We start from the raw sequence: 12,500 nt of genomic DNA, 5'->3' as shown, positions 1-12,500 counted from the left end.
GACCCGACTATTCACAGATAGCGGCCCAACGACTCCCAGAGCCGGTCGTGCGGCGCGCGAGGTCTGCTCTCTTCACAAGAGGCTTTATTAGGGAGTGCTAAGGCAAGGTTCTGTGCCCTCCACCCTCATCGCAACACCCATGGGAGCCTCCGGTCGTCAATAGACCGCCGCACCGGCCTCTGACTGACTCTCAGAATGGACGGAAAGAGCCGGGTAAGCCTTTCAAAAGATTCGACCACGTGCCGAAAACTTTAGACTTCCGTGAGCTCTCCGGCTTGCACCGAGACCCGAAGTCGACGTGCGAAGCACCACGGGACCCCTTTCGCCTGCAGGTCCCGAGCCGCCTTTATTTGCTGTTACGAGCATCGTGTGCCCCATACCTGCGTGACGAGCACCGCAGGGCGGCAGAGCCATCGCACTTGGCCGGGTGGCAGAGGAGGACCCGACTATTCACAGATAGCGGCCCAACGACTCCCAGAGCCGGTCGTGCGGCGCGCGAGGTCTGCTCTCTTCACAAGAGGCTTTATTAGGGAGTGCTAAGGCAAGGTTCTGTGCCCTCCACCCTCATCGCAACACCCATGGGAGCCTCCGGTCGTCAATAGACCGCCGCACCGGCCTCTGACTGACTCTCAGAATGGACGGAAAGAGCCGGGTAAGCCTTTCAAAAGATTCGACCACGTGCCGAAAACTTTAGACTTCCGTGAGCTCTCCGGCTTGCACCGAGACCCGAAGTCGACGTGCGAAGCACCACGGGACCCCTTTCGCCTGCAGGTCCCGAGCCGCCTTTATTTGCTGTTACGAGCATCGTGTGCCCCATACCTGCGTGACGAGCACCGCAGGGCGGCAGAGCCATCGCACTTGGCCGGGTGGCAGAGGAGGACCAGACTATTCACAGATAGCGGCCCAACGACTCCCAGAGCCGGTCGTGCGGCGCGCGAGGTCTGCTCTCTTCACAAGAGGCTTTATTAGGGAGTGCTAAGGCAAGGTTCTGTGCCCTCCACCCTCATCGCAACACCCATGGGAGCCTCCGGTCGTCAATAGACCGCCGCACCGGCCTCTGACTGACTCTCAGAATGGACGGAAAGAGCCGGGTAAGCCTTTCAAAAGATTCGACCACGTGCCGAAAACTTTAGACTTCCGTGAGCTCTCCGGCTTGCACCGAGACCCGAAGTCGACGTGCGAAGCACCACGGGACCCCTTTCGCCTGCAGGTCCCGAGCCGCCTTTATTTGCTGTTACGAGCATCGTGTGCCCCATACCTGCGTGACGAGCACCGCAGGGCGGCAGAGCCATCGCACTTGGCCGGGTGGCAGAGGAGGACCCGACTATTCACAGATAGCGGCCCAACGACTCCCAGAGCCGGTCGTGCGGCGCGCGAGGTCTGCTCTCTTCACAAGAGGCTTTATTAGGGAGTGCTAAGGCAAGGTTCTGTGCCCTCCACCCTCATCGCAACACCCATGGGAGCCTCCGGTCGTCAATAGACCGCCGCACCGGCCTCTGACTGACTCTCAGAATGGACGGAAAGAGCCGGGTAAGCCTTTCAAAAGATTCGACCACGTGCCGAAAACTTTAGACTTCCGTGAGCTCTCCGGCTTGCACCGAGACCCGAAGTCGACGTGCTAAGCACCACGGGACCCCTTTCGCCTGCAGGTCCCGAGCCGCCTTTATTTGCTGTTACGAGCATCGTGTGCCCCATACCTGCGTGACGAGCACCGCAGGGCGGCAGAGCCATCGCACTTGGCCGGGTGGCAGAGGAGGACCAGACTATTCACAGATAGCGGCCCAACGACTCCCAGAGCCGGTCGTGCGGCGCGCGAGGTCTGCTCTCATCACAAGAGGCTTTAGGGAGTGCTCAGGCAAGGGTCAGCCCGCAGCCTTCCTGGCAACACCCAGGGGAACCAGGCCACTCGCGTCTCTCGCCTTCATTTTCGACACGAGCGCCTGCGGAGGGCCACCACCCCCTCCGATTGTCAAGAGACCTCCGCACCGGCCTCTGACTTACTCTCAGAATGGACGGAAAGAGCCGGGTAAGCCTTTGAAAAGATTCGACCACGTGCCGAAAACTTTAGACTTCCGTGAGCTCTCCGGCTTGCACCGAGACCCGAAGTCGACGTGCTTAGCACCACGGGACCCCTTTCGCCTGCAGGTCCCGAGCCGCCTTTTATTTTTGTTACGAGTATCGTGTTCCCCAAACCTGGGTGACGAGCACCGCAGGGCGGCAGAGCCATCGCGCTTGTCCGGGTGGCAGAGGAGGACCAGACTATTCACAAATAGCGGCCCAACGACTCCCAGAGCCGGTCGTGCGGCAGGCGAGGTCTGCTCTCATCACAAGAGGCTTTAGGGAGTGCTCAGGCAACGGTCAGCCCGCAGCCTTCTTGGCAACACCCAAGGGAACCAGGCCACTCGCGTCTCTCGCCTTCATTTTGGACACGAGCGCCTGTGGAGGGACGGCCGGAGTCAACGTGGGGTTTGCCCGCCCTCCAATAGTGTCAAAAGACCGCCGCACAAGTCTCTGACTGACTCTTAGAACAGACAGAAAGAGTTTGTCAAATCTGTCAAAAAATTGACAAAGTGTCAAAAATTCGACTTCCAAGAGCTCTCCGGCATGCACTCATACCTGTCATTAAAGTGCTATGCCCGTGGAACCGTTTTTCGGATGCCTTTCAGAACGGTCCCGCGCCGCCATTTTGTTCTAAAAATCGTGTTCCCATATATCTCCGGGTACCCCGCCAACCTCACTGCGGAAAAACTACAAGTGGCACTGAATGGGTCTGAATTCCAAATTTGACTGCATCGGTCTGGAACTCGGTCCGGTCAAAACCGTTTGGATTTTTCTCGGTCCGGACTTCCGCGACAGACAAAGTTAAAGTTTTCGGGCTGCAGGCACAAAACGACAGCTGGCCATTTGCCGGGCTCAATTCACCCAATTCCTCCGGCACTTCGGAGCACATGTTCGGTGTAAGTTTGCGAATCTTTCCCGATGCTGCAGCATTTTCCTCCGCTGACACTTAGAATATTTTTCACACTTTGCTGAAAATTTTTCTAAGTGTTTTTTTCCAAGTTTTCCTGGTTACTGATTTCTTCTTTTTAAACATTTTTCTAAGTTTTTCTGGTTACTGATTTCTTCTTTTTAAACATTTTTCGCAGTTTGTCTGGTTACTGATTTCTTCTTTTTAAACATTTTTCGCCGTTTTTCTGGTTACTGATTTCTTCTTTTTAAACATTTTTCGCCGTTTTTCTGGTTACTGATTTCTTCTTTTTAAACATTTTTCTAAGTTTTTCTGGTTACTCATTTCTTCTTTTTAAACATTTTTCTAAGTTTTTCTGGTTACTGATTTCTTCTTTTTAAACATTTTTCTAAGTTTTTCTGGTTACTCATTTCTTCTTTTTAAACATTTTTCTAAGTTTTTCTGGTTACTCACTTCTTCTTTTTAAACATTTTTCGCCGTTTTTCTGGTTACTGATTTCTTCTTTTTAAACATTTTTCTAAGTTTTTCTGGTTACTCATTTCTTCTTTTTAAACATTTTTCTAAGTTTTTCTGGTTACTCATTTCTTCTTTTTAAACATTTTTCTAAGTTTTTCTGGTTACTGATTTCTTCTTTTTAAACATTTTTCTAAGTTTTTCTGGTTACTGATTTCTTCTTTTTAAACATTTTTCTAAGTTTTCCTGGTTACTCATTTCTTCTTTTTAAACATTTTTCTAAGTTTTCCTGGTTACTCATTTCTTCTTTTTAAACATTTTTCTAAGTTTTCCTGGTTACTGATTTCTTCTTTTTAAACATTTTTCGCAGTTTTTCTGGTTACTGATTTCTTCTTTTTAAACATTTTTTCGCAGTTTGTCTGGTTACTGATTTCTTCTTTTTAAACATTTTTCGCCGTTTTTCTGGTTACTGATTTCTTCTTTTTAAACATTTTTCGCCGTTTTTCTGGTTACTGATTTCTTCTTTTTAAGCATTTTTCTAAGTTTTTCTGGTTACTCATTTCTTCTTTTTAAACATTTTTCTAAGTTTTTCTGGTTACTGATTTCTTCTTTTTAAACATTTTTCTAAGTTTTTCTGGTTACTCATTTCTTCTTTTTAAACATTTTTCTAAGTTTTTCTGGTTACTCACTTCTTCTTTTTAAACATTTTTCTAAGTTTTTCTGGTTACTGATTTCTTCTTTTTAAACATTTTTCGCCGTTTTTCTGGTTACTGATTTCTTCTTTTTAAACATTTTTCTAAGTTTTTCTGGTTACTCATTTCTTCTTTTTAAACATTTTTCTAAGTTTTTCTGGTTACTGATTTCTTCTTTTTAAACATTTTTCTAAGTTTTCCTGGTTACTGATTTCTTCTTTTTAAACATTTTTCGCAGTTTTTCTGGTTACTGATTTCTTCTTTTTAAACATTTTTCTAAGTTTTCCTGGTTACTGATTTCTTCTTTTTAAACATTTTTCGCAGTTTTTCTGGTTACTGATTTCTTCTTTTTAAACATTTTTCTAAGTTTTTCTGGTTACTGATTTCTTCTTTTTAAACATTTTTCTAAGTTTTTCTGGTTACTCACTTCTTCTTTTTAAACATTTTTCTAAGTTTTCCTGGTTACTGATTTCTTCTTTTTAAACATTTTTCGCAGTTTGTCTGGTTACTGATTTCTTCTTTTTAAACATTTTTCGCAGTTTTTCTGGTTACTGATTTCTTCTTTTTAAACATTTTTCTAAGTTTTTCTGGTTACTCACTTCTTCTTTTATAACATTTTTCTAAGTTTTCCTGGTTACTGATTTCTTCTTTTTAAACATTTTTCTAAGTTTTCCTGGTTACTGATTTCTTCTTTTTAAACATTTTTCTAAGTTTTCCTGGTTACTGATTTCTTCTTTTTAAACATTTTTCTAAGTTTTTCTGGTTACTCATTTCTTCTTTTTAAACATTTTTCGCAGTTTTTCTGGTTACTGATTTCTTCTTTTTAAACATTTTCCTAAGTTTTCCTGGTTACTGATTTCTTCTTTTTAAACATTTTTCTAAGTTTTCCTGGTTACTCATTTCTTCTTTTTGATCATTTTTCTAAGTTTTCCTGGTTACTGATTTCTTCGTTTTGAACATTTTTCTAAGTTTTCCTGGTTACTCACTTCTTCTTTTCAAACATTTTTCTTCGTTTTTCTGTTTACTCATTTAGCACTTTCAGGCACTTTCCCATCATTTCCTCGTTCCCGATTTCACCCTTTAAAACGCTTTCGGGCATTTCCCTAAGTTTTGCGGTTCACTCGTTTGGGACTCACTGACACCTTCTCTAGCTTCCCTGCTCACTTTTTTCGTACTGTTGAGAAAATTCGAACCCTTTCCTTAACTATGCCGGTTACTGACTTCACCGCTTCAGACCCTTGTCCCCGTAATGAAAGATACCATTTCCCACCGTGGGAAATGCACGAAAATCGGACTGAACACGGGGGAGGCTCCCCCCTCGAAGGCGAGACCGTCGGCAGAACCGCCGGGTCAAACCCGGCCGAGCTACCCGGCTTACAAGTCTCAAAGTCGGTATGAGCAGTCACGTCCACCCCCATTCCCTTTTGGACCACTTCCCACGGTTCCAAATGCATGAAAATCGGCCTGTACACGGGGGAGGCACCCGCCTCGAAGACGAGACCGTCGGCAGAACCGCCGGGTCAAACCCGGCTGAGCTACCCGGCTCGGAAGCGCCAAAGTCGGGTTGAGCAGTCACATTCACTCCCATCGACGTTTGGACCACTTCCCACGGTTCGAAATGCACGGAAATCGGCCTGTACACGGGGGAGGCACCCGCCTCGAAGAGGAGACTGTCGGCAGAACCGCCGGGTCAAACCCGGCTGTGCTAACCGGCTCGGAAGCGCCAAAGTCGGGTTGAGCAGTCACATTCACTCCCATCCCCTTTTGGGCAACTTCCCACGGTTGGAAATGCATGGAAATCGGACTGAACACGGGGGAGGCTCCCCCCTCGAAGGCGAGACCGTCGGCAGAACCGCAGGATCAAACCCGGCTGAGCTACCCGGCTTACAAGTCTCAAAGTCGGTATGAGCAGACACGTCCACCCCCATTCCCTTTTGGACCACTTCCCACGGTTCGAAATGCATGAAAATCGGCCTGTATACGGGGGAGGCACCCGCCTCGAAGACGAGACCGTCGGCAGACCCGCCGGGTCAAACCCGGCTGAGCTACCCGGCTCGGAAGCGCCAAAGTCGGGTTGAGCAGTCACATTCACTCCCATCCCCTTTTGGACCACTTCCCACGGTTCGAAATGCACGAAAATCGGCCTGTACACGGGGGAGGCACCCGCCTCGAAGACGAGACCGTCGGCAGAACCGCCGGAACAAACCCGGCTGAGCTACCCGGCTTACAAGTCTCAAAGTCGGTATGAGCAGACACGTCCACCCCCATTCCCTTTTGGACCACTTCCCACGGTTCGAAATGCATGAAAATCGGCCTGTATACGGGGGAGGCACCCGCCTCGAAGACGAGACCGTCGGCAGACCCGCCGGGTCAAACCCGGCTGAGCTACCCGGCTCGGAAGCGCCAAAGTCGGGTTGAGCAGTCACATTCACTCCCATCCCCTTTTGAACCTCTTCCCACCGTTGGAAATGCACGAAAATCGGCCTGTACACGGGGGAGGCTCCCCCCTCGAAGGCGAGACCGTCGGCAGAACCGCCGGGTCAAACCCGGCTGAGCTACCCGGCTTACAAGTCTCGAAGTCGGGTTGAGCAGTCACATTCACTCCCATCGACTTTTGGGCAACTTCCCACCGTTGCAAATGCATGAAAATCGGCCTGTACACGGGGGAGGCACCCGCCTCGAAGTCGAGACCGTCGGCAGAACCGCCGGGTCCAACCCGGCTGAGCTACCCGGCTTACAAGTCTCAAAGCCGGGTTGGGCAGTCACGTTCACCCCCATTCCCTTTTGGATCACTTCCCACGGTTCGAAATGCACGAAAACCGGCCTGTACACGGGGGAGGGTCCGCCCTCGAAGGCGAGACCGTCGGCAGAACCGCCGGGTCAAACCTGGCTGAGCTACCCGGCTTACAAGTCTCAAAGTCGGGTTGAGCAGTCACGTTCACTCCCATCGACTTTTAGACCACTTCCCACGGTTCGAAATGCACGAAAATCGGCCTGTACACGGGGGAGGCACCCGCCTCGAAGACGAGACCGTCGGCAGAACCGCCGGGTCAAACCCGGCCGAGCTACCCGGGTTAGAAGCCTCAGAGTCGGGTTGAGCAGTCACGTTCACTCCCATCGACTTTTAGACCACTTCCCACGGTTGGAAATGCACGAAAATCGGCCTGTACACGGGGGTGGCATCCGCCTCGAAGACGAGACCGTCGGCAGAACCGCCGGGTCAAACCCGGCTGAGCTACCCGGCTTACAAGTCTCAAAGTCGGGTTGAGCAGTCACATTCACTCCCATCGACTTTTGGGCAACTTCCCACGGTTCGAAATGCACAAGATTCGGCCTGAACACGGGGGACGCTCCCCCCTCGAAGGCGAGACCGTCGGCAGACCCGCCGGGTCAAACCCGGCTGAGCTACCCGGCTCGGAAGCGCCAAAGTCGGTATGAGCAGTCACGTTCACTCCCATCCCCTTTTGGACCGCTTCCCACGGTACGAAATGCATGAAAATCGGCCTGTACACGGGGGAGGCACCCGCCTCGAAGACGAGACCGTCGGCAGAACCGCCGGGTCAAACCCGGCTGAGCTACCCGGCTTACAAGTCTCAAAGTCGGGTTGAGCAGTCACATTCACTCCCATCGACTTTTGGGCAACTTCCCACGGTTCGAAATGCACAAAATTCGGCCTGAACACGGGGGACGCTCCCCCCTCGAAGGCGAGACCGTCGGCAGAACCGCCGGGTCAAACCCGGCTGAGCTACCCGGCTTAAAAGTCTCAAAGTCGGTATGAGCAGTCACATTCACCCCCATTCCCTTTTGGACCACTTCCCACGGTTGGAAATGCATGAAAATCGGCCTGGACACGGGGGAGGCTCCCCCCTCGATGACGAGACCGTCGGCAGAACCGCCGGAACAAACCCGGCTGAGCTACCCGGCTTACAAGTCTCAAAGTCGGTATGAGCAGACACGTCCACCCCCATTCCCTTTTGGACCACTTCCCACCGTTGGAAATGCACGAAAATCGGCCTGTACACGGGGGAGGCACCGGCCTCGAAGACGAGACCGTCGGCAGAACCGCCGGATCAAACCCGGCCGAGCTACCCGGGTTAGAAGCCTCAGAGTCGGGTTGAGCAGTCACATTCACTCCCATCCCCTTTTGAACCTCTTCCCACCGTTGGAAATGCACGAAAATCGGCCTGTACACGGGGGAGGCTCCCCCCTCGAAGGCGAGACCGTCGGCAGAACCGCCGGGTCAAACCCGGCTGAGCTACCCGGCTTAAAAGTCTCAAAGTCGGGTTGAGCAGTCACATTCACTCCCATCGACTTTTGGGCAACTTCCCACCGTTGCAAATGCATGAAAATCGGCCTGTACACGGGGGAGGCTCCGCCCTCGAAGGCGAGACCGACGGCAGAACCGCCGGGTCAAACCCGGCCGGGCTACCCGGGTTAGAAGCCTCAGAGTCGGGTTGAGCAGTCGCATTCACCCCCATCCCCTTTTGAACCTCTTCCCACCGTTGGAAATGCACGAAAATCGGCCTGTACACGGGGGAGGCACCGGCCTCGAAGACGAGACCGTCGGCAGAACCGCCGGATCAAACCCGGCCGAGCTACCCGGGTTAGAAGCCTCAGAGTCGGGTTGAGCAGTCACATTCACTCCCATCCCCTTTTGAACCTCTTCCCACCGTTGGAAATGCACGGAAATCGGCCTGTACACGGGGGAGGCTCCCCCCTCGAAGGCGAGACCGTCGGCAGAACCGCCGGGTCAAACCCGGCTGAGCTACCCGGCTTACAAGTCTCAAAGTCGGTATGAGCAGACACGTCCACCCCCATTCCCTTTTGGACCACTTCCCACCGTTGGAAATGCACGAAAATCGGCCTGTACACGGGGGAGGCACCGGCCTCGAAGACGAGACCGTCGGCAGAACCGCCGGATCAAACCCGGCCGAGCTACCCGGGTTAGAAGCCTCAGAGTCGGGTTGAGCAGTCACATTCACTCCCATCCCCTTTTGAACCTCTTCCCACCGTTGGAAATGCACGAAAATCGGCCTGTACACGGGGGAGGCTCCCCCCTCGAAGGCGAGACCGTCGGCAGAACCGCCGGGTCAAACCCGGCTGAGCTACCCGGCTTAAAAGTCTCAAAGTCGGGTTGAGCAGTCACATTCACTCCCATCGACTTTTGGGCAACTTCCCACCGTTGCAAATGCATGAAAATCGGCCTGTACACGGGGGAGGCTCCGCCCTCGAAGGCGAGACCGACGGCAGAACCGCCGGGTCAAACCCGGCCGGGCTACCCGGCTCGGAAGCGCCAAAGTCGGGTTGAGCAGTCACATTCACCCCCATCCCCTTTTGGGCCACTTCCCACGGTTCGAAATGCATGAAAATCGGCCTGTACACGGGGGACGCTCCCCCCTCGAAGGCGAGGCAGTCGGCAGAACCGCCGGGTCAAACCCGGCTGAGCTACCCGGGTTAGATGCCTCAAAGTCGGGTTGAGCAGTCACATTCACCCCCATCCCCTTTCGGCCCCCTTCCCACGGTTGGAAATGCATGAAAATCGGCCTGTACACGGTGGGCGCTCCCCCCTCGAAGGTGAGACCTTCGGCAGAACCGCCGGGTCAAATCCTGCCGAGCTACCCGCGTTAGAGGTCTCAATGTCGGCTTCAGCAGTCACATTCAATCCCATTCCCGTTTGGACCTCTTCCCGCCGATGGAAATGCACAAAATTCGGCCTGAACACGCGGGGCGCTCCCCCCTCGAAGGCGAGACCGTCGCCAGAACCGCCGGGTCAAATCCGGCTGAGCTACCCGCGTTACAGGTCTCAAAGTCGGGTTGAGCAGTCACGTTCACCCCCATCCCCTTTCGGACCCCTTCCCACGGTTGGAAATGCATGAAAATCGGCCTGTACACGGTGGGCGCTCCCCCCTCGAAGGTGAGACCTTCGGCAGAACCGCCGGGTCAAATCCGGCCGAGCTACCCGCGTTAGAGGTCTCAATGTCGGCTTCAGCAGTCACATTCAATCCCATTCCCGTTTGGACCTCTTCCCGCCGATGGAAATGCACAAAATTCGGCCTGAACACGCGGGACGCTCCCCCCTCGAAGGTGAGACCTTCGGCAGAACCGCCGGGTCAAATCCGGCCGAGCTACCCGCGTTAGAGGTCTCAATGTCGGCTTCAGCAGTCACATTCAATCCCATTCCCGTTTGGACCTCTTCCCGCCGATGGAAATGCACAAAATTCGGCCTGAACACGCGGGACGCTCCCCCCTCGAAGGCGAGACCGTCGCCAGAACCGCCGGGTCAAATCCGGCCGAGCTACCCGCGTTAGAGGTCTCAATGTCGGCTTCAGCAGTCACATTCAATCCCATTCCCGTTTGGAACACTTCCCGCCGTTAACAATGCACGATATTCGGCCTGAACACGCGGGACGCTCCCCCCTCGAAGGTGAGACCTTCGGCAGAACCGCCGGGTCAAATCCTGCCGAGCTACCCGCGTTAGAGGTCTCAATGTCGGCTTCAGCAGTCACATTCAATCCCATTCCCGTTTGGACCTCTTCCCGCCGATGGAAATGCACAAAATTCGGCCTGAACACGCGGGGCGCTCCCCCCTCGAAGGCGAGACCGTCGCCAGAACCGCCGGGTCAAATCCGGCTGAGCTACCCGCGTTACAGGTCTCAAAGTCGGCTTCAGCAGTCACATTCAATCCCATTCCCTTTTGGAACACTTCCCGCCGTTAACAATGCACGATATTCGGACTGAACACGGGGGCCGGTCCGCCCTCGAAGTCAACACCGTCCGCAGAACCGCCGGGGCAAATCCGGCTGAGCTACCCCGCCCCCGAACACTCAAAGTCCCTCTGAAGCCTTGCATTCGCCTCCTTGGAAAATTGACGTCAAACATTACCAAAATCGGGGGCACGAGCACTAAAGCTAAGTCTCACCCTTTCCCTATCCCTAACCAGGAACCGAACGCCCACCCTCAGCCTCACACCAACGCCGGTGCCACTCCAGACAGACACACCCTTCAAAACCACACCCATCCGGCCATGCAACTCAAAAAGGGTCCAAATTCAGAAACACCCCCTTCAAAAGGCACTCCATCCTCGGCCACACCACCGGGACATGCTCCCCTCGGCGATAATTAAGCCCCCACCACTATTTGAAGCCAACCGCAGCCGCAACTCGAACGGAGAAATCAGTAACCAATTCAAAAATGCGCTTGGTTACTGATTTCTACTGAGCCGAAAAAATTCTAAGTGTCGGTGGTTACTGATTTATACCAACCCGAAAAAATTCTAAGTGTCAGTGGTTACTGATTTATACCAACCCGAAAATATTCTAAGTGTCAGTGGTTACTGATTTATACCAACCCGAAAAAATTCTAAGTGTCAGTGGTTACTGATTTATACCAAGTCGAAAAAATTCTAAGTGTCAGTGGTTACTGATTTATACCAACCCGAAAATATTCTAAGTGTCAGTGGTTACTGATTTATACCAACTCGAAAAAATTCTAAGTGTCAGTGGTTACTGATTTATACCGACCCGAAAAAATTCTAAGTGTCAGTGGTTACTGATTTATACCAACTCGAAAATATTCTAAGTGTCGGTGGTTACTGATTTATACCAACCCGAAAAAATTCTAAGTGTCAGTGGTTACTGATTTATACCAACTCGAAAAAATTCTAAGTGTCGGTGGTTACTGATTTATACCAACTCGAAAATATTCTAAGTGTCGGTGGTTACTGATTTATACCTACCCGAAAATATTCTAAGTGTCAGTGGTTACTGATTTATACCAAGTCGAAAATATTCTAAGTGTCAGTGGTTACTGATTTATACCAACTCGAAAAAATTCTAAGTGTCAGTGGTTACTGATTTATACCAACTCGAAAATATTCTAAGTGTCGGTGGTTACTGATTTATACCAACCCGAAAATATTCTAAGTGTCAGTGGTTACTGATTTATACCAACTCGAAAAAATTCTAAGTGTCGGTGGTTACTGATTTATACCAACTCGAAAATATTCTAAGTGTCGGTGGTTACTGATTTATACCAACCCGAAAATATTCTAAGTGTCAGTGGTTACTGATTTATACCAAGTCGAAAATATTCTAAGTGTCAGTGGTTACTGATTTATACCAACTCGAAAATATTCTAAGTGTCGGTGGTTACTGATTTATACCAACCCGAAAATATTCTAAGTGTCAGTGGTTACTGATTTATACCAACTCGAAAAAATTCTAAGTGTCAGTGGTTACTGATTTATACCAACTCGAAAATATTCTAAGTGTCGGTGGTTACTGATTTATACCAACCCGAAAATATTCTAAGTGTCAGTGGTTACTGATTTGTACCGACCCGAAAAAATTCTAAGTGTCAGTGGTTACTGATTTATACCAACCCGAAAA

This window comes from Chiloscyllium punctatum, unplaced genomic scaffold, assembly GCF_047496795.1.
Source record: "Chiloscyllium punctatum isolate Juve2018m unplaced genomic scaffold, sChiPun1.3 scaffold_800, whole genome shotgun sequence".
Classification (NCBI taxonomy): Eukaryota; Metazoa; Chordata; class Chondrichthyes; order Orectolobiformes; family Hemiscylliidae; genus Chiloscyllium; species Chiloscyllium punctatum.
The sequence above is the reverse complement of the archived record's forward strand: the minus strand, read 5'-3'. Positions refer to the sequence as shown.